This window comes from Prionailurus bengalensis, chromosome A1 (genome assembly GCF_016509475.1).
Source record: "Prionailurus bengalensis isolate Pbe53 chromosome A1, Fcat_Pben_1.1_paternal_pri, whole genome shotgun sequence".
Taxonomy (NCBI): Eukaryota; Metazoa; Chordata; class Mammalia; order Carnivora; family Felidae; genus Prionailurus; species Prionailurus bengalensis.
In genome coordinates this window covers 212,276,461-212,300,131 of record NC_057343.1, presented here as the reverse complement: position 1 = coordinate 212,300,131, position 23,671 = coordinate 212,276,461, and positions in this window count along the sequence as shown.

The window sequence follows — 23,671 nt, the reverse complement described above, 5'->3', positions numbered from 1 at the left end:
TGTTCTAACAAAATCACTGTCCTAAAATAGGGTATAAAAATGGAAAGATCTTAGACTTACAAAACCAGCAAAGGAAACAGATAAATTGTGCAGTCTTGAGTATGGGGAAGTGAAGTGAGGTAACACATTTGGGTGTCATGAAAAAGAAAGCAAAATGAGAAAAATAAAAATTAGAACATTGAGTTGTATCTATGTGGTTCCTTTTAGAATATTTTTAAAAATTAGTAGCATTTAGATACAGGAGTGCTGATGCATAGGGACACTTGTACCCCAATGTTTATAGCAGCACTTTCAACAATAGCCAAATTATGGAGCGAGCCTAAATGTCCATCAACTGATGAGTGGATAAAGAAGTTGTGGTTTATACATGCAATGGAATACTACTTGGCAATGAGAAAGAATGAAATATGGTCTTTTGTAGCAACGTGGATGGAACTGGAGAGTGTTATGCTAAGAGAAATAAGTCATACAGAGAAAGACAGATACCATATGTTTTTACTCTCATGTGGATCCTAAGAAACTTAACAGAAGACCCCATGGGGGAGGAGAAGGGGGGAAAAAGTTAGGGATGGAGGCAAACCGTAAGAGACTCTTAAAAACTAGGAATAAACTGAGGGTTGATGAGGGGTGGGAAGGAAGGGAAAGTGGGTGATGGGCGTTGAGGAGGGCACCTGTTGGAATGAGCACTGGGTGTTGTATGGAAACCAATTTGACAATAAATTTCATATTAAAAAAAAACAAAAACAAAAACAAAATGACAATGGCAAAAAAAATAGCATTTAAATGTATTTATGTGTGGATTGTACACGTTATGGCTCTCAATGCAGGACTCTTCTGGTATTCTAGTTTACTCTCATTAGCTTTCAACTCCAGAGATGACCAGGAATGAACATTTAAAGTCCATTTGCTGAACAAAATAAGAATGTCAATTTTTGCTTTGCTTATGATATATTGAGATTATGATATTTTTCTTACTTGTATTTAAAATAAGCATCAGTGTGCCTGAGTGGTTGAGTCAGTTAAGTGTCCGACTTTGGCTCAGGTTATGATCTCGCGTTCGTGAGTTTGAGCCCCACATCGGGCTCTGTGCTGACAGCTCAGAGCCTGTAGCCTGCTTCAGATTCTGTGTCCCCCTCTGTCTCTGCCCCTCCCCTGCTCATGCTCTGTCTCTCTCTCTCAAAAATAAAATAAACATTAAAAAAATTTTAAAGAAGTATCATACTTATTCTTTTTAAACCTTTTCTCCCATAATTCTTTCACTCTTAATTTTGAAAAGAAAACTGAGGAAAACCTTTTTTCCTAATTACTATTTTTTTATTTATTTGTTAAAGAGCAGTAAATGAAACTCTTTGAATACTGCAAAGCAAGCAGTTTTCAGATATGTGGGTGGACTAATGTCTAGATAAAAGTTATTAAATTTGGATCAAGGAAAGATGAAAAAACAATGGATTCCAAAGAACTTAATCACTGGAGCCTAACTTTGGATAAATCAACCTATTGATAATGAGAAATGACAATGTCAGTGATAGATGAGGTACCCAGAAATATGCATAATCATTCATTGTCTATGTATTTCACTTAAGAAGTAATGTAAACAAAGTTATTCTGGGGCAAGGGCAGAATAAGGGAACTAACATATATTGAGCACTTACTTTATGCCAGGTATATTACACGTGCTGTTTCATCTGATCCTCAAAAAAAATATTTCAGGTAGATATTACAACTTCATTTTACATATAAAGAAACAAACTCTAAAACCAGTGAATAGCTCTCTCAGTTGAGCAGAGCTAAGAAAAGGGAGAAACAGAGTTTCAAACCAGAGTTTTGCTTCTCTGAGTTGGGCACCCATTTTCTGGTCCATGACAGTCATCCAGAGAACTCTTGAAGCCATACATGAAAAGCAGGGAGATGCATATGCAAAACAATGAACCTGGACCACTTTCTTATAGTGTACACAAAAATAAACTCAAAATGGATGAAAGACCTAAACATAAGACAAGAAGCCGTCAAAATGTTCGAGGAGAAAGCAGGCAAAACCTCTTTGACCTCAGCCACAGCAACTTCTTACTCAACATGTTTCAGGAGGCTAGGGAAACGATGGCAAAAGTGAACTATTGGGACCTCATCAAAATAAAAAGCTTCTGCACAGTGAAGGAAACAATCAGCAAAACTGAAAGGCAACTGACAGAATGGGAGAAGATATTTGCAAATGACATATCAGATAAAGGGTTAGTATCCAAAATCTACAAAGAACTTATCAAACTCCACACCCAAAAAACAAATAATCCAGTGAAGAAATGGGCAAAAGACATGAATAGACACTTCTTCAAAGAAGACATCCAGATGGCCAAATGACACATGAAAAAATGCTCAACATCGCTCATCATCAGGGAAATACAAATCAAAACCACAATGAGATACCACCTTACACCTTTCAGAATGGCTAACATTAAAAATGCAGGCAACAACAGATGTTGGTGAGGATACGGAGAAAGAGGACCTATTTTGCACTGCTGGTGGGAATGCAAACTGGTGCAGCCACTCTAGAAAACAGTATGGAGGTTCCTCAAAAAATTAAAAATAGAACTACCCTATAACCCAGCAATTGCACTACTAGGTATTTATCCAAGGGATACAGGTATGCTGTTTTGCAGGGGCACATGCACCCCAATGTTTATAGCAGCACTATCGACAATAGCCCAAGTATGGAAAGAGCCCAAATGTCCATCAATGGATGAATGGATACAGAAGAGTGGTATATATATACAATGGAGTATTACTCAGCAATCAACAAGAATGAAATCTTGCCATTCGTAACTATGTGGATGGAACTAGAGGGTATTATGGTAAGTGAAAGTAGTCAGTCAGAGAAACCAAACATCATATGACTTCACTCATATAAAGAATTTAAGATACAAAACAGATGAACATAAGGGAAGGGAAGCAAAAATAATATAAAAAAAAGGAGGGGGACAAAACAGCAGAGACTCTTAAATATGGAGAACAGAGGGTTACTGGAGGGGTTGTGGGAGGGGGGATGGGCTAAATGGGTAAGGGGCATTAAGGAATCTACTCCTGAAATCATTGTTGCACTGTATGCTAACTAACTTGGATGTAAATTAAAAACAAAACAAAACAAAACAGTCGCATCTTAAACTCACCAAGCTGTGCACGTTAAATATGTATAGTTTTTTGTATGTCAATTATTCATCAATAAAATGGTTTAAAAAATTAAAAAAAAAGAAAAAATACACCGACACATGCATACACAATCAAGAATCCTGAAATTAACTTAATAATGGAGGCACAATTGGTTAATATTAAATTAAAATATAATGTTGATGTCAAATTTTCTAAAAGTGGAAAATCAAATGTAATGAAATTACATCAGTTGTAGTTTTGTGGACAAAAATCTGTGCTGTTATTTTTATGTGTGTGTGTGCTGTTATTGACAGAAAATGTTTTCTACAACTTAAGTTCTATTTATCCAGATTTGTATGAAATAACCTAAATAATCAATAGTGATCAAAGGTGCATCTCAGTCAGAAACATTTAATTTTCAGAGATTCTGCCAGGCAATGCATAGGACTTCATTCAAAGGATACCTGTAAGGTCTTTTATGCATTTCTACCACCATAGTACATTTTCTTGAAATACATTTTTTACCGAAGCAAAATAAAAAAAAAAGGAAAGCAGGGAAATGAGAATCATTAAACACCCTACAGCTGAGTCTCCCAACACCCCAAAACAGAGTGATAGGAGGGTGCAGACACAGAAGAGCTCTTGTTTTTCCTGACCACTCTACCTCCATGCCTAGGGAAATACAGTGTGTATCCCGAATCTTAAGGTAGGACCAGAGCTTTGCATCCTTCTCCCCAGAAGGGATGATGGTTTTGGTCACCCCTTCATTCCTCAGAGATTCTGAGGGATAGGAGAGTTTAATAGGTAACAGTGCACCCCCAACTTTTTGATAGTTTCCTCTGCTGCTGCTGAAGAAGAACCTACAGGTCTTCTCTCATTTCTATCTGCCTTCTTGCTTCATATGCATAAGCCTAGGATCTTAGCCAGAGTTTGGAGCAGATATAAATTCTGTGATATACTCTCCACAAATTAAGATTTGACCAAGAGGTTAGCTGGCCAGAGCCAGCATTTGGAGAGTAGGTATTTCCCCCAAGCTTAATTCAAGGTGGGCAGGCAGCATGAAAAGGCAAATTTCAGACTCCTAGCCCAGACTGTCTGGTCTAATAATAATGTGTTCATTATTGATTTACCTCAAAGGGATTAAAACCTACAATATACAATAAGCCCTTCTGCCAGGCCAGACAGCAAAGATTTAAAATGGTGATCCAAGGCATAGCTTTAAAAATTATAAATGCTTGAGTAAAGATAAATGTTTCCAGGTATTTCCATGATTTTGTTATAACCAAAAGTCTTATACTCTAAAAGTGTCAGAAATATAAATGAGCCTAATATAACATTGTTTTAGGTAATGGCCTCAAATGACTTATATTCCAAAGGGTATTCCAATGACCAATGCAAAAGAAATAGTCCCGCTTTCTGGTCTGTAGTATTGGTCCAAGTAGGGCCACCACCAGCCTCTAGACCACACACCAGGCTTTATGTGGTTTGGAAAATGGTGCCCCTTCTGGGTGGAGGGTGCCCACATGGCAGCAGTGTGGGAGGAACAAAAGCTAGTTTCAGTCCCTGACCACCTTAGTCTCAGTGCAATTGAACAGTTGTATACCAGCAGCTCTGGTTAGATTAAAATGGGTTAAAAAGTCTATTTTCCAGTGGATGAGACGTAGGTCAGGAGTCTCAAGAAATATGTACACTTTGACCTGTAAAGAGCTCTCTCTTAGTCCCCTCAAAGACTTTTAAGGCCAGCCTTGCACAAATTAGTTAAATATGCTGTGTCTCTAGTCCTCAAATATTTTCTCATCTTAACTTTCAAAAATGTTTTAGAGCTGAAATATGTATCCAAGTGCCTCCAGGAGCAGAGAAAGGGCCAACGCATGGACTTGCAGGCTTCTGGTCAATTATTCATTCGCCTCTCAACAAAGATTTCACAAAATGGAATTCGTATCCACTCAGGTAATTTACTTGGGTTTTGAAGATAAATGAGACTCCTCTGAAGAAGGCTGTCACACAGATTTTACATTTCCGATGTGTCACCTTTGTTCATGTGTTCCTAAATCACAAGGGGGGATGTAGTCCTCCCCACCATCTGGAATTTCTAATAGAACACAAGAAGCAGCTGAATGTAGAAAGTAACACATCAATTTTCAAGGTGAAGTGAATAGATGTGTAGTTAATTGTTTAAATAGTTCCTTGGGGACACTTTTTTTCTCCCTACAAAATAATATATACTCTCTGTAAAACATTCAAACAATACAAAACATAAAGGGTAGAAAGTAAGAGTCCTTTTGCTAGTTCCCAAAGGCCACCCCCCTCGCCAGAGGAAAACACTATGAATAATTGTTTATTTCTAAATTTTCTTCTAAGAAATTATACACATAAATATCTACACACATGCCTTTGTAAGTAAACTCTTTAAGTATAACACATATAAAGGTAGGCATGATTTTTTAGTGTCATAAATTGCCACAAACTGAACACTCTCTTATATAACCACCCTTAAAATCAAGAAATAAAGCATCATCAGCACCTCAGAGGATCCCCCAATACCTCTTCTCGATAGTTTTTGTATACATAAGTGTAATCATAAGATACACATTTTTCTGCTATTTACTTTTTCTACTTCATGATAATTTTTATGCCAAGCACATATACACTTGTTAGACCACTGGATGGTATTCCTTTGTCTGGGCTTAACATAAGTTATTTAACATTACCTATTAATAGACATATCATTTATTAAAATGATCTTGTATAATATTTTAAGCTCAGAGTTTTATTTATTTTATTAAAATAAAAGCTACTCATTTTTATCTTTATTTTACCAAAAAAAAAAAAAAAACACCTCTTCAAACTTAAGATTGCAATAATCTGAGCATTGAAAAAGCCTTCCAGGGGCATCCAAATCTTCCTCAGAGTAATCTTTGTAAATATTATTTAATGATGGCACAAGAAGATTATCTTAGCTTCTTGTCCTCCGTTCTCTCCCATATGACTGGCCAGAGCATGGGGAAGACTAACTGGTGCTGTAGTTCGAATCCTGAAGCCAAAGCTTCCTGGGGAAAAAAGGACTGATTTGTAGCAATTAGCAGACACCAATTTCTTTGGTGTCAGTACTCCCACCAAGACTAATTTCTATTTTTCTCTTAAGTTTGTATTCATTCATTCATTCATTCATTCATTTATTTTTGAGAGAGAAAGAGAACTGGGGAGGGGATGGCCTTTCTAAGCAAGACATGAAATCCAGAGCCATAAAAACTGATAAATTTGATCACATAGATAAAATTTTGAAATTGCAAGAATAGATTGTCAACTAATTATAAACCAGCAAACCCAGATATCTCACACCGTAAGGCTCGGCCCCAAATCGGTGCTGTCACTAACTGTATTAGTTTTCTATTACTGCTGGTGTTAGTCTGCTCCGTGCTAGGACGGCTGTAACAATCCCACCACCGAGTGGGGGGCTTAACAACAGAAATGTATTTTCTCACAGTCCTTGAGGCTGGAAGAGTCCAAGATCAAGGTGCCTCTCTCCTTGGATTGCAGATGGCTATTTTCTCTCTTGTCCTCACAAGGCCTTTTCTCTGTGCTGGGAAGTGGCGCAGTGAGGTTCTGGCTTCCCTTCCTCTTCTTATAGGGATTAGGATTCCACTCTTGTGACCACAATTAATCTTTTTTATTTTGTTTATTTATTTTGAAAGAGAGAGCAAGAGTGAGTGGGGGAGGGGCAGAGGGGGGGGGGGCAGGAGAGAAAATCCCAAGCAGCCTCTGCACTGTCAGTGCAGAGTCCAGGAACTCAAGAACTGTGAGATCATGACCTGAGCTGAAGCCGGGTGCTTAACTCACTGAGCCACCCAGGCACTCCAGACCGCAAGTAATCTTCATTACCTCCTTAAAGCTCCTGTCTCTAAATACAGTCACCTTGAGGATTAGGCCTATTACTTTTGGGGAATACAACTCAGTTCGCAACATTGATGTAGCAAGTTACACAAATTTAGCAGCTTAAAACAACACAAGTGTGTTATCTCAGTTTTGTGGGTCGGGAGTTTGGGTTGGTTTCTCCTTTATGGGTTTCACAAAGATGAAATCAGGGTATTGTCTCATGGGGTTCTTGGGGAGAGGCTCTGGGAGCGTCTGCTTCCCAGCTCATTGTCAGTGGACTCCAGTTCCCTGCAGTTAGAGTTCCCTGTCTCCTTGCTGGCTGTCATTTGGGAGTCACTCTTAGCACATAGGAGTCTCTTTCAGGCCCTTGCATGCAAGCCCCTCCAACTCAGAGCCAGCAGCAGTATGTCAAATCCTTCTCACACTGGAAGTCTCCAACTTCTTGTTCTGTGCTTTTGAGAGATCACATGATTAGATTAAGCTCATCTATAATCCAGGATAATCACCCCATTTAGGTTCTGTTACCTTAATCACATCTGCAAATTCCCTTTTGCCATATAATAAAGCATCTTCACAGCTCCCAAGAAGATCTTTAGGGACCCATTATTCAATTTGCCACACTCACATCTATATTAGAGCTTCAAATCTCTCCAAAAGAGATTTATGGAAATGACATTAAACAATAATGGTGATAGGAGATCTTGATTTGTTCCTAGTTTAGGAGAATAGCTCTAGCATTTCATCATTCAGCATGATGCTGACTTTCAGCCTGAGACGTGTGTGTGTGTGTGTGTGTGTGTGTGTGTGTGTGTGTCTGGCTTTCCTGTTAATATATGTATATCAAAAAGTATCCATTTATCTCCATTTCTTATCTTTATTTTTTTTTTCAACGTTTATTTATTTTTTTGGGGACAGAGAGAGACAGAGCATGAACGGGGGAGGGGCAGAGAGAGAGGGAGACACAGAATCGGAAACAGGCTCCAGGCTCTGAGCCATCAGCCCAGAGCCCGACGCGGGGCTCGAACTCACGGACCGCGAGATCGTGACCTGGCTGAAGTCGGACGCTTAACCGACTGCGCCACCCAGGCGCCCCTATCTTCAGATATTTTAAAAGTATTATGCTATTCTGGAAAATATGGCTTTATTTACTTCACATTCCTTTTGTTCTGAGTTCTGAGACTCCCTCCCCCCCTTTTTTTTAGAGATCAACCCTTTCAATTTCCTCTCCTCACTTCATTTATGTGGTTGATGGTGTTCATTTTAATATGGCGTGACAATCCCCTACACACACACACACACACACACACACACACACAGAGCTACAGGAGATTAGTCAAAGATAGAACACCTAACTCAAATTAGGTCATAAGAGTCCATTCTCTAGAAAGGAATATTTATGACCCAATAATGCAACTAGAACTTACTGATTGATGTTACAGGGTAAACTGATTATATAGAAGCAATATTATTACACAGTCACTTTCTCCTAAGGAACATACTGCTATGTGCCTGGAGGTATTTAAGTGTGACCTGAATTTTTCAAAAAGAGATGCAAATAACAGACAGAATATAGGAACAGAATAAACGTTTCATTTTAAAAGAAAACCTGCAAAAGTTTTTAAATACATAATACAGATGCATAACCTTTCCCCTGTCTCTCTTAACAATTTTAAATGCCTCTATTTAAGTAGTTTTTTTCTTAAATTTAAAACATAGAATTCCCTTCAAACCTCTAACCAACACCTCTAATATAAAATTTGTTGTACTTACATTTATATTTAAGAATGGTTACAATTACTAGGTTGTCTTTTATTCCCTTTAACCTCTCCATATTTCACACCTTGACTTCAACTGGGTGAGCGTGTTTAATATTTTATGCCTTCTAGCCTCAAACTCCCAACACCTGTCTTTTTTTTTCCTATTGTACCTTTTTTATTGTTTCCTTAATAATGGAAAAAATGATATGTAGACACACAATATGTACTGACTTTAAATGCCAGGATTATATTTTCTGAAATGAGGTGCCAACAACATAGTAAAACTAAAATTGACTAAACAATTAATTATTACTGACAACTTTGCTTTGGTGGATGAGCACAGAAATTCCTCAAATCAAAACTCTCATTAATGCACTGAAAAAAATGTATGTTGAAATTTAGATCATTCCTGTAGTGATAAAAATTATCCCTATGTTGAGTAGCTTTATTCAAAAAGAGAGAGAAATAATAAGAGATGGGAGAAATGTGTATTACATATCATCCGTTATTTGAAATAAGTAAATAGTTAATTCAACTGTGGGACAGAAAGGCGATGGTCTTTTATTGGATAGGACTTCAGTGGTTTAAGGTTAGAGGGATATTTCACCCCCAATTTGACTTTTATTTATCTATTATCTGAACATATTCACTAGACTATTTCAATTTGGGGTAATAATTTTAATTGTTCTATTTTTCTCCAGCTTTTATTGTCAATAGAAAAAAAACATTGTCAAAATAAAACTGAAGCCCATAATGAGGCCATTTTTTTCTTCTTCACAAATGAAATAATTACACAGACTGTCAAGAAATTCCTTCACTTAGAATATTTCAAAATACTCTGGAATTACTATTTAATATCTGAAATTAGGGGATGCTAAAGTGGAAATAGAGGAAGAGAAAGATTTGTGTAATTATGACATTGAAAGTCCACACAGTTGAATGTATTAGGGTGTCTGTGGTAGGCAGCATTTAAGATGGCTCCTAATAATCCCTACCTTGTACTAGTCATGTGTTACCCTCTCCTTTTGAATATGGGATGCATGTAGCAACTCACTTCTGACAAACAGAATATGGCAAAGTGATGTGACATCATTTCTAAGACAAGGTTAGAAAAAGGCTGTGGGCTTTCACCTTGATCACATTCTCTCTTGCTGTCTCTTGGATTGTTCATCCGGTAGAAGGCAGCTGCCATGCTTGAGGCATCCCTGTGGAGAGGCCCTCAAACAAGGGACTGAGCCTGCCAACAACACAGAGGTAAGGTTAGAAGTGAGCCCCATTTTAGTCAAGCCTTCAGATGAGAGCATAGCTCTAGCTGATAGTTTGGTTGCAACCCTATGAAAGACCCTCAGTCATAGGCACACTGCTAACCCATGCTTAGATTCCTGATCATTGGAACTGTGAGATGATAAATGTTATAAATTGTTAAGTTTGGCAGTAGTTTATGATGCAGCAACAGAGAACTAATATAGTTATACCAACACTGAGATTTTGGGGAAGGGTATATTTGATAATATTCTATGCATAATTTTACCTAGAAAATAAGGGCAAAAGGGTTGAGGTAAGAAAGAAAAATGTCCGCACCAAGATGTCCATGTTCTAACTCATGGAACCTGTGAATAGGCTACTTTACCTGGCAAAAGGGATTCTGCAGATGTAATTACATTAAAGTGGTCAACATGGGGAGATTACCCTGGATTATTCAAGTGGGCCCAATATAATTGTTAAGAGTCATTATGAAGTGGAGACAAGGGAATCAGAGTCAGAAAAGGAGATGTGACATTGGAAGGAGAAATTGAAGTGATGTGCTTTAAAGATGAAGAGTCAGGGGTCAAGGAAGGCAGGTGGCCTCTAGAAACCGGAGAAGGCACTGGAATGGATTCTTCCCTAGAGCGACCAGAAGGAAATGGTATGTCCAGTTTTTCTTCTTGAACTATAGGTTACCTAGGATAAAAACAGGGAAAAACTTTTTTAACATCTCCCACTATGTGCCCTTAGAATCAGGTCACCAACTGGTTTTAACCAGATGACTAGGCTGGGGTTGGTTTCTCTTCCTCAAATGTTTTGGTTTTCAAAAGACAGAGAGAGAATTGTGTCTTGCTCCCACCCTCATCCTTTCGATGTGCATTTAAATGCTGCAATTCCAAATTTAATGTGCTCTCCAGGTGTAGAAGCTCATGCATTAGGGTAAAGACAGGAAGAACATCTAGTAACTCTGAATAGTGTTTCTTCAATTTCAATTGTTCAGAATATCAAATAATCATTTGTGGAAGAAGAAAGACAATAGGACAAAACTGGAGAAAAATGATCATCTGCCCAAACTTGGTAGTTGGATTGGGACTTGTCTTGGCATCTTGGCCTCCAGATACAAATCTGAGAATGGATTTTGACCAGCACAAAAGCTGAAAGCAAGCAAAGCAAAAAAAATCCATATCCTTGGTCTGGTGGAGGAGAAAAAGGAAAACACAAAGGTTTCTGAAGACTGAAAAGCAAAGCACATTGGTGAGAATACATAAACAAATAATCTGAGAAGAAAATTTTAACAGACATAGGCACTTTAATCAAATAAAAGTTGATATGACTTCTTAAAACAGAAAGAGCAAGGCATGTGAAGAAAACAGGCCAAAATAAGAAGGAAACAGTTCAAGATGAAGAAAGAGAAGAATAAAGTAGTGAAAGATTACCAAAAAACTAGACATATAATAAAGAAATTAAAACCCACACTGTAGGGGATAAAACACATGATGCGAAAAGCTGAAATAGAGAGTTGGGATGCTGTCCTGAAATGCAAAGACAGGATGGAGGCTAGTCATGGAATAGAGAGAAAGAAAATATAAGAAAAATAAAATGGTTATTCATAAAGAAGAGCAAAACCTATGAAATAATAATCAGAAACTTTACCAGAACTAAACATATCTACAGATGTATTTTTAAGTTCTCCATCCTCCAGGCAAAATGAATGAAAAGAAATCTATACCTAAATATATCTTCCAGTACTTTTATTTTCAAGGATTAGACAAATGGTCTGCAAAATCTCTAGGCAAAAACATATCTTTATAGCTATACCTAAAACTACACATATCTTGTCTATGTATCTGCATCTACATCTATATTCATAACCTATAAGTAGCAAAAATTTAGGTTATGCCAAGATTTTTCTTCTGAGGAACCATATGCAAGAAAATTCTAGAGCAATTGGGGAAATGTGACCAAACATGTTGTCCCAGGCCAAACTGAATATCACCCAGAAGGGCAACTAAAACCTACACTCATCTTTGGAAGGGCTCATAAAATGTCACCCATTTATTCACCATTCTTTAATAACTGTAAGACATCCATCCAAGGATCAAGAAATAAAATGAAATTAAGTTCATGAAGAATGCTTTTAAAGGAAAGGCATAGAACACAGAATCTAATATTTTAAAATAATGTCTGAATTACTTTAACGTGGATACATAGCTCAATGGAAATTGCAAAAATGTTTAATGAAGGAGAAAACATAGAAATTGCTCTGCAAGTAATATATTTCAAAGAATGAGTATGCATTTGTGCAGATCTATAGCTAAGAGAATGTTAAAGATCTATATATTACATTAAGAAACGAAAATACCTATAAATTCACCAATAGAAAAATAATTAAATCCATATGATGTGTAGCATTATGATGAAATGTAATATGGTTCTTTTGGCAGTCTGCTAGAAGACTTTCCAACAGCATGGGGAAATGTACATAATATATTTTGGTGGGGAAAAAAGGAAGTTATGAAACTGTATGCATAAAAGAACCAGTTTTTGTGAAAATAATGCATATGGTGTGATGAAAGGATACTGGAAGGTTTTGTACTAAATCATTAACAGTGATTTTATCTGGATTATTCTCCTTTTTTGAGATTTATATATATTCCAAATTTTCTGCCTTCATAGTATCACTTTTGTGTAAGTCCCATATGCTAACCGATTGTGCCACTGGAGCTCCTGGTATCACTTTCAAACAAACAACGCGCAGGTTCTCTGCTTCAGCAGCATATAGGAAGATACATAGGCTTCTTTATGTCTCATCAGTTGCTGGAAGAAACAGTTGAAACTTGACCACCAATTATTATCAGAAAGAGCAGTACACTATCCAACATGTAAAACCAAAACCATTATTTTGAGGTAGGCAGACATTCTTTAGCATTTAGATGGACAGCGTTAAAGAACTCAGGTCACTAAGTCATTCAGCTATCCAGGATACATTTCCTGTTTAATGAAGACCAGTGTGCTGATTGCATTAACAGATTTCCCAGAATGCAGCCTGCTCCAGGCATCGGATTAAAATTCTTTTAAGGTTCGATTAGATCATTGTTAAGACCTATCCTCAAAATTCTCTAGGCCAGGATGTTTTGCATTCTCTATAGACATGACTGATCAGAGTTGGCATTCAAGGCATTACCTATTTGCCCTCATAGGGTCATTACACTGAAGCTACATTCATTAATTTAATCACTTGGTTCTCATATAGTCTGTCCATCAGTAGATACTTTTTAAGTGCTAGACATTGCCCTACGCATGATATCGAAGCATGGTAATGAACAAGATACCCAAGATACCCACTCTCATGGAGCTTACATCCTGAGATAGTAAATAAGTAAACACATAAATAAGCAGTTTCATTATAGTTAGTGATGAATGTTATAAGAAAATTAAACAGAAAAATGTGGTAAAATGAGACCAGGTAATTTACTTTAGACAGGATGATCAGATAAGCTCTCTGAGAAAGTGAAATTTGTACCAAGACTGGAATGACATGTGAGAGTGAGCCATGATAAATTAAAAAAAAATTTTTTTTTAATGTTTATTTATTTTTGAGATAGAGAGAGACAGAGCATGAACAGGGGAGGGGCAGAGAGAGAGACACACACAGAATCTGAAACAGGCTCCAGGCTGTCAGCACAGAGCCCGACGCAGGGCTCGAACTCACGGACCGCGAGATCATGACCTGAGCTGAAGTCGGACGCTTAACCGACTGGGCCACCCAGGCGCCCCAAGCCATGATAACTTCTAAGAGACAGGCATTTCATAGAAGGAACAGCTAGTTCAAATATCCTGGGACAGGAACTCACCTGTACCTAAGGAAAAGAAAGAGATCCAGGTTAACTGGAGAAGATAAATGTGGTTGTACCAGTCACAGTCTAATGAGGAAAGCAAAAATCACTTAATGCATTTAAAATAGAGAAAATTAGGGGCTCCTGGATGGCTCAGCTGGTTAAGTGTCTGACTTTGATTTTGGCTCAGGTCATGATCTCACACTTGTGGAGCCTACTTGGGATACTCTCCCTCTTTCTCTCTCTCTGCCCCTCCCTTGTTTACATTTTTCTCTCTCTTTCAAAATTTTTAAGTAAATGAACTTTAAAATAGAGGAAATTAATGTGTAGAACTGGTTGCATGGATGGTAGGAGAGCTGGAATCCAGATGGGATGGTGAGGCAACCCAAAGATTACAAATGGCAAGAAGCCATTAGCAACTGCAAGGTGGGAGTGCCACGGGAGGGTGCAGGGGTACCAGGGCCCAGGCACGGCCATGCAGCAGAAGTTGGACTTCCCCAGCAAGGGCAGAAGACATGGAGGAGACAGGTCAGAGAAATTAGGGGTGACATTTCCAGCACCTCCCTTCCCCCTCTCCCACCAGTGCCATCCACTACTGCCATCTACTGAGGTAGAAGCCAGCCCATACCAGGGCAGAGCCTGGAATGTGGAAGGAGAGGGCTTGCAGGCAGGGACAGGTGCGGGGCGGGGAGGAGTGAGGTCGAGGGGACGTCAGATCAGGTTGCGGGAGGGTTGGGATTGCCGTCTAAGTGTTAAGGGAAGCCTTGGAAGGTTTCAAGTCCCAGGAAAGAGTGGTATAAAATTCTAAACTTAGAAAAGTTTGCTCCTGCCTACAAGTCTTCTGTGTCGCATCTCCTGCAGAGGTTGGTGTACCAGCTGGCCGAATTCCCATCTCCAATGCTGTAGTACATTATCACAGCAAGAGGCCAATCTTCCATCTACATACTCTACATCGAAAGGGCTCAGAGAAAGTACTTGTGGCTCCAGGACAGTTGAGGGACCTCAGTGATTTGCAGTGTATCATAGTTACAAGCACAAACGGATGCTCTGGCTTCAGACCCTCATTTTGTCATCTACCACCTGTGTGACCTTGGACAAGTCACTGAACGTCCCTGTCCTTCTGTTTCCCAATCTGCAAAATGAGGCTAATAATATTACCTACTTGATGGGATTGTCGTGAGGATTTAAATGCATAACCTGGGCCATTGCCTAAGCCAGAGAGAAAGTACGAATATGTGTTTACTTAACCCCAGCCTTTGTGAAATGCCCACTCAAAGTGAGACCATCGGTATTTGTGACAAACCTTAAGGGATATGCTAAAGCTTCAAGTTCCTAAGTCCCTCAAATCAATGCTTCTCAAAGTGTAGTCCCAGACCAGCAGCACAGAATTTAGGAACTTGTTAGAAATGTAAATTATTGGACCTCACCCCAGATCTACTGAATTTGAAGGTGAGCCTGGCAATCTGGTTTTATAAACCTTCCAGGAGATTCTGAGGCATAACTGCGAACTTCTTTTTTTTTTTTTTCAAGTGAGAACTTAAGGTGGGTAGCCTGAAAGAAACATATCTGAACTTCTCTGATTTAACTTATTATACAAAGGCCTTTATTGAACCACAATTCAATATAGGGAATAAGAAATTATTTGTTGAAATGTGTTTCTGCATCCTTCAAAAAATTACGTTGTTCAATCCCATGTGAAAGTGATTTTTTAAGTGAAAATGCAATATAAAAGGACATATTACATATGGCAATATTCAATGTCTTTTCAAAAAATGTTTATTTATTTTTGAGAGAGAGAGACAGAGCATGAGCAGGGGAGGGGCAGAGACAGAGGGAGACACAGAATCTGAAGAAGGCTCCAGGCTCTGAGCTGTCAGCACAGAGCCTGATGTGGGGCTCAAACCCACGAACCATGAGATCATCACCCAAGCCCAAGCACTAAATTCCTCCTATGTTGGTAATAGTGTAGGATTGGTTTCCTTTAGTTTTTGTGCTATGTTTTTTTTGTTTGTTTGTTTTTTAATCTCACACTATTCCCACCCCCTCTAAGGATCAAGGACTCTGCCTTGTGTCCCAGGCTGTTGGCAAAGCTGTTTTTCTCTTGGGACAAGTTTCTAGTAGCACAGGGGGGTCCTTCTGTTGGATGGGCCATAGAAGACTTGCAGGCGGCTATAGAGGGAAGGCCCTGGCCCAAAGAGTTTTTTGAAAGGGGACACGGCTCCTCTGTACAGGAGCAGAGGGGAGCCCTTCAGCACTCACTAGGCTGCAGCAGGCAGGACCTTCTCTGTCAGATCTCTTGCCTCCTCCTTCATGATACCCATCCTTCCAGACAACGGCCCTCATGCAACCTCCCAGAGATGGGACACAATTCTCTTCTCTTTCTAGTCATTTCAGTGGCAAAATTTTTCCTGCAAGGCTTCCCTTTTGATTCTCAGAAACCCGGTATGGAAATTAAAATGATTACTGAACATAATTTTGCTTTTCTCTTTGCATTTACGATCCAACAACAACTTTTCCCTTCAAAGCCATGGGAGGGGGAGTGTCTCAGACCAACAAGGAAAAGGTTGGGAAGGGTAAGAAAAAAGAAACATTCTCAAGATTAATATCTCAAGAAGTCTTCCCACTACACTCATAAAATAGAAAGTTATTCCACAAACTCATGCTGTTCGTTCTTATGTCTCAGTTGCCAAGACTTTGTTTTGAATCACAGTCGCTTCATTTCAACTGTGTCTTCTGGTGGGAACTAATCATACTCCCTTCTGTTGTTAAATATCCTAGTTCTTAGCTTGTTTCCCTCTTGCGTATGTGTGTCTGATTTTGTAAACCAACTCAAATTCCTTTGGAAAGCAAAGTATAAATAATGCATGAACTAACAAAAGTCTGGTCCGGAGACAAAACTTTGCAAAGTTGCAAATAAACTCAGGCTCTAAGATACCATCTCTTTAAAATATAAATGGTTTTAGGGGCGCCTGGGTGGTGCAGTCGGTTAAGCGTCCGACTTCAGCCAGGTCACGATCTCGCGGTCCGTGAGTTCGAGCCCTGCGTCGGGCTCTGGGCTGATGGCTCGGAGCCTGGAGCCTGTTTCCGATTCTGTGTCTCCCTCTCTCTCTGCCCCTCCCCCGTTCATGCTCTGTCTCTCTCTGTCCCAAAAATAAATAAACGTTGAAAAAAAAAATTTAAAAAAAAAAAAAATAAAATATAAATGGTTTTATTCATTTAACAGAAGTGTTAAGTTTTGAAATAAGATTTCATGGGATCAACCTAGGCCAGCCACCTTTCAGTTGCGTGGTACCTCAGTTTCTTCTGAAGCAAAATGGAAAGAATAATAATATCCCTCTGATAAGGTAGTTGTGAATTTAGATAAAATTATATGTAAAGTGCTTACCATAGTGCCTGGAACTTAACAGATGCTCAATGGTGTCAGCTGTTGCTAGTATTCTGATGATTCTTATCATTGTTGTTATAGTGACTGGCAACTTTGATCTAAAAAAAGGAATTAGAGGCACCTGGGTGGCTCAGTCGGTTAAGCCTCTGATTTCGGCTCAGGTCATGATCTCACACTTGGTGAGTTGGAGCCCCACGTCGGACTCTGTGCTGACAGCTCAGAGCCTGGAGCCGGCTTCAGATTCTGTGTCTCCCTCTCTCTCTGCTCCTCCCCCTCTCACACTTTCTCTCTCTCCGTATCCCTATGAAAAATAAATAAAACATTAAAAAAATAAAAATAAATAAATAAAGGAATTATAAGAGCTTCAAAAATGCGTGCAATCCATAAAATGTCATGAGTATAAGGAAGTGAAAAAGATTAAGAACGTGGATTGTTATGACATTCTAGACTAATTCATCACTCCATTGTTATTTTTGCTTTATCTTTAATAATCTAGCTTTGTCATTTGAATCAGCTCTCAAATAATTTTAAAGTTTTTGACTTATTGGGGCACGTGGGTGGCTCAGTCGGTTAAGTGTCCGACTTCAGCTCAGGTCATGATCTCTCGGTTTGTGAGTTCGAGCCCCGGGTGGGGCTCTGTGCTGACAGCTCGGAGCCTGGAGCCTGCTTGGGATTCTGTGTCTCCTTCTCTCTCTGACCCTCCCCCACTTGTGCTCTGTCTCTCTCTATCAAAAATAAACAAATGTAAAGTTTTTGACTTATTAGGAGGCTTACTTTTTGCTTTCTCATTTCCACCAATAGTCTAAATCAAGATGTCTCTAAATATTTGACAGATTCTTTTTTTTTAATGCTTTTATTAATTTATTTTTGAGACAGAGAGAGACAGAGCATGAGCAGGGGAGGGACAGAGAGGGAGACACAGAATCTGAAGCAGGCTCCAGGCTCTGAGCTGACAGCACAGAGCCTGATGCAGGGCTCGAACTCACGGACTGTGAGATCATGACCTGAGCTGAAGTCGGACGCTCAACCGACTGAGCCACCCAGGTGCCCCAAGATGTCTCTAAATATTTGGAAGTAAATAGGCATTATTACACACACTCGAAAATGCACACATGTGCTCACACACGCATACACACAAGGTATAAATATTACCATGTCCAGGGCACTAGAAGTCATAAGGTGCAGAAATATAGTGTCTCTTTAAAGACTAGTATATATCACTCTTCTAAAGAGAAGGTTCTTATACTAACCTGCACACTGATTTACTTAGATGATCAGAAAACATGATATAAATGAAGTCACTAAAGAGAATTAAGAAATCCAGATTCCTGAGTTTTGTAACAGACTTGCTGAATCAAACTCTCCCAGCATGGGAAGTCGTTAGGAGGGTTTTTTTGTTTTTGTTTTTGTTTTTTTTGGTTTTTTTTTTTTCACAACCTGGCCTCTCCTGTTAGGATGAGTAATGGCGCTCACTGTAATAAAAACGTATGCTGATGTATACACTAGGTGGCTTGTCAGTAATTCAGTTATAGGGAAGCAACCAGAAGAACCTCGTTAGAACTTGGTGTCAGAGAAGTGATTGTGGTAGACAAAGAAATTAACAAGAAAACTGATAAGAGCTGCCAAAGATAAGAGTGGAACTGAGTGGGATTGAGCCCCACCCGGTGTCTCCGAGGCAGAGGAAGTAGCCTTGCAGCCATTACTGACCCCCAAAGATGAAGTACAGCTCAAGACCGCCTACAACAAATCCAACGGGCAGCCCAAGAGTATAGGCTCTGCCTCCCCTGGCCCAGGCCAGCCTCCGCTCAGCAGCCCCACAAGGGGTGGAGTCAAGAAGGTGTCAGGGGTGGGTGGTACCACCTATGAGATTTCCGTGTGAGCCTTCAGCACCTCCCTTCCGCCCCACGCCTCTGCGCCTACACCAAAGGGCCCCAGGTGGCCACCTTTCTTTCCTCAAGGGTCTCCCCTCCCCTGCATGGACATTTTTTTAAACCACCGATTCCAAGAGGTTGAGGAGCGTTTTATAAAATGCAGTGGGGTTGGGGAGTTGGAGAGTTGGGGCCCTGAGACTGGGGTAGCAATCCCCTTTACATTTTAAGATCTTCCCTTCCTTAACCCCTGGACCAGACTCAGTGGACGTTTGTGCAATTGCTCGCCCTGGAGGGAACCAGATCATTTTTTAAACCAGAAATAATTTTTTTTTATTATTGCTAAAAAAAAAATTGAGTTTCACGTACAGATCCCGTTCTCCCGCAAAACATGGCCATTCACACATGATTTCAGAGGAGAAAACTGGACTTCAAGTTGAACGCAACCCTTTTGTAGGTAAAGCTGATTCTGTCCTTCTGACTATTGGTGCTTCTCTGGTGAACTCTTCCCCCCAAATCGACTTCCTGTCCATTCACCTAAACTTCACCCACACTCTCTTCTCCAAGAGCAGATTTACAGTTGATTTTCTATAGATTTGAGCCCCTGTCTTTCTCTCAAAAATTTCTCCAAATCTAAATTAAAAATAAAGGAAGGTTAAGAAATCTATTTCACCAGCATGAAAGCACTCACACTCGATGACAACATTCACCATCCTGGGTAGCTTCACAAATTGCTGCCTTAAAGAAGTGAGAGAATTCTACAGGATCTTTCTCTTCTGTATTATTTCTTACTATTTTTTTTTTTTAAAATGTAATGACTGTGGGCACTAAAAAAGAGCTGCTTGGACTAACAATTGTATCATTTTATTCCATTTTAATCTAAAATTATGGTTTCCCCTTTATCATCCTTTAAGCAATTAATGTCTACCAGTTTAAAAGCTTTTCTACTATTTGCTTTTGTACTTTTTCTTGGAAATTGATTCTGTATTTGTATTCCGTGAGGCAAACGATTTAGGCTGAAGTCCTCATGTGTTCATATTCAGGATTTTTGCCCGTGGCTTCTCTTGCTTCTGGTGTATTGATTCTATTATTCTGTAGAGGTTATTTTGATGTATTTTCTTTAGACTAAAAGTACTCAGCGGGTCTCTACCTTTTTCTGTAATTCACAAGGAAGTAATTTTAAATGTAAAAGAGCATAATTGGTGATAATATGGGAAATTTCACAGAGTTCTGCTCTTCCAAAACTATTCTTATTCATTTTATCAATAGATGATATTGAAAGCTTAGTAATTGCAAATCATTTGCTAAATATTTTAAATGCATGATTTCACTTATTCCTCCCTGAAACCCTTCCATGGATGTGGTAATATTGGCCCCATTTTACAGATGAGGACAGCGAGGTACAGATTTTTCAGTCACCTGCTCCAAGTCACATACATAACAGATACAGAGTGGGGACTTGAACCCAAGCCTGATGGCACTAGACCTGACCTTGTTTAACACCACTAAATTCTACCTTGAGTGTTTACCACTATTGTGTTATGTTTTTAGCTTTGCAAGCCCCCTATATGTAACCGGAATTATGTCCCCGAAATACATCAGCTCCTAATCCCTGAAACCCGTAAATGTGACCTGATTTGGAGAAAAGATCTCTGCGGATGTAATTAAGAAAAAGGATTCTGAGATCAGATCAGCCCTAAATGCAGAGGGCCCTAAATGCAGTTACTTGTATCCTTCTAAGAGGGAGGCAGCAGGAAAACAGAAGAGGAGAAAGGAATGTGAAGATACCGGAGTGATGTGGCCACAAGCCAAAGAATGCTAGGGGCCATACCAACTAATAAATATTCAAGGACCACGTGTCACCTCACTGATAATTACAGTCTACAGTGAGGAGAAGAAAGAAGGTGCCTTGGTGTTATCCTTACCTCTTTAATTGACATATTTTTTTCAAGTTGACTCCATGCTTCCATAGTCCTGTTTATTATTTTAAAACAAAATGAAGATATACACATGGAATACTTAAAATGGATAATTCTAGAAAGCACATTGGAAGAAGAAAATTAAAACTTAAGTGTCTCTGTTATTAATTCATAGCTGTGCTTCTCTTGTTTTAACTTCCATCTAAAGCGCTCCTGATCAGCATATGTCTGCAGCTTGTTCTGTTGGATGAACTTAGAGTTGTTGTCCCTTTCCTGGCCATGTCCTGGCGCTTCAAGGTGGCCCCATGCTTGAGAAACAGCATGTGATGATTTAGGACACGGTGTCATCCAGGCAGCCTCTTTAATCATGTTCTGCTAAAAAATGCATCCCCCAAAGTTTAGCTTCCTGCTCCTTTGAATTCTTGCACCTTCCTTCACCTTACCTGGAAGAGAGTCTAGGTTAAGACAGGAAGCAGGGTATCCCAGTGTTACTGATTTTCTCTCTTTCCTCTTCCAACCTCACCAGCAACTTTTATGCTTTCTTTTGTGGAAATGGTTCCACATCCATCAATAATTTCTTTTAGTCTCACTTCAGATTAAGATTACTTTATGAAATAACTTGTATTTATAAAAATCTTGAGTGACACACCAACTGTGTGCGATCGAAAACTTAAAACAATATTTAAATAGAAATTTTAATATGAGTTTAAAACCGGTAAAATTATTTTGTCACTACTTGAATTACTTGCATATTTTTTTGTCCTGAACTTTGTTTTGTTCTGGCTATTATCCTATCTACTATCACATTTCTATGCTGTTTTTTCCTCTGCGTAAGAAAAGACCAAGTAGCTTCTTTTTTTTTTCAACGTTTATTTATTTTTTGGGGACAGAGAGAGACAGAGCATGAACGGGGGAGGGGCAGAGAGAGAGGGAGACACAGAATCGGGAACAGGCTCCAGGCTCTGAGCCATCAGCCCAGAGCCTGACGCGGGGCTTGAACTCACGGACCGCGAGATCGTGACCTGGCTCAAGTCGGATGCTTAACCCACTGCGCCACCCAGGCGCCCCCCAAGTAGCTTCTTAATATACTAGCTCTTTCCAGTCCATTCATAAATATAAATGAACTGAGGTCACTTGTTATCAATTGTGATGAGTTAGATTGTATACCCTGACCCAAAGAAAATGCACATGTTGGAATCCTAATTTCTGCTATCTCAGAATGTGAACTTAATTGGGAATAGGATCTTTATAGAGGTAATCAAGTTAAAATGAGGTCATTAGGGATGGGCTCTACTCCAAGATGGCTAAAGTCCTTAAAAAAGGGAAATTTGGACAGAGAGACACAGTGGGATGACAATGTGAGGTTATGCAAGCAGAAGTTACCCATGTGACTGAAACGATGCGTCTACAAACCAAAAATGTCAAAGATTGCCAGCAAGCACCAGAAGCTTAAAGAAGCAAAAGCCCTCAGAGGGAGCACAGCCTCCCTTGTGTACTTGTGGACTTTTGGCCTCCAGAACGCTGAGATAGTAAGTTTCTGTTGTTTTGAGCCACTAAGTTTGTGGTAGAAAACTAATATGTTAATAAATAAAGAAAAACAACCAACTGAAGATAGAAGAATAATTTTAATTATTTCTGCTGTTAAGAATGATAGACTACATTCAAGGTCACTATCCAAAGGGATCATCCAGAGGAGAGAATTGTGAGTCATGATAATTAGAGAAGTTCAGAAAAAGTAACCGAGGAAGTCATTTACTTCAGCCCAGAATGGCTGCCTATTTTCCATAATGTCTTGCAATAAGTCACTCCAGTTAAAAAGGGCTCACTGATCTCAGAATTTTGCCTTTTTGAGGAGCCTCAGAGATGCTCTAGTGATTTTTATAGGCATCCCTTGGACTCAGCTAAGCTTCATCACCTTGGTGAGACCTTCCCTACCTCTTATCCTTGAGAAAATCGACCCCTCCTTCCTGTCTGACCCCACGGTTCCCGTACAAAGCTCCATTTATGTCAGCCCCTCTTACACTGTGTTTATAATGATTTACTTCTGTTTCTTTCTTTTCCACTATTCTGTTGGTTTCTAAAGGCTACTTTATTGGCACAGAGTAGCTATTCAGTACACATTTTTTGAATGACAGAATTAACGGAGTAAAGTAGATGTCAAGTGACTCAAACAAGGTCACAGTATTCATCTTTTATTGCTGCTGTAACAAACTACCACAAATGTAGGGACTTAAATCAACACAGATTTATTAATGTATAATTCTGGAGGGCAGAAGTCCAAAATAAGTCCTACGGGCTTAAGTCAACAGGTTGGCAGGGCTGATTCCTTCCGGAGGATCTAGGGGGAGATTTTATTTGCTTGCCTTGTTCAGCTTGTAGTAACCACCTGCTTTTCCTTGGCTGTTTTCCCCTTGTACCATCATTGAAACCAGCAATCTCTTTCTCTCTCTGACTTCTGTCATCACATCTGCTTCCCTGACTCTGACCTTCCTGCCTTCCACTTATAAGGACCTTTGTAATTACACTGAACTTACTTGGATTATCTAAGATAATCTCCCCATCTCAAGATCCATACCCTAATCATGTCTTCAAAGTCTCTTTTGCCGTGTAAGGTAAAACATTTACAGGCTCCAGCAATTATGAC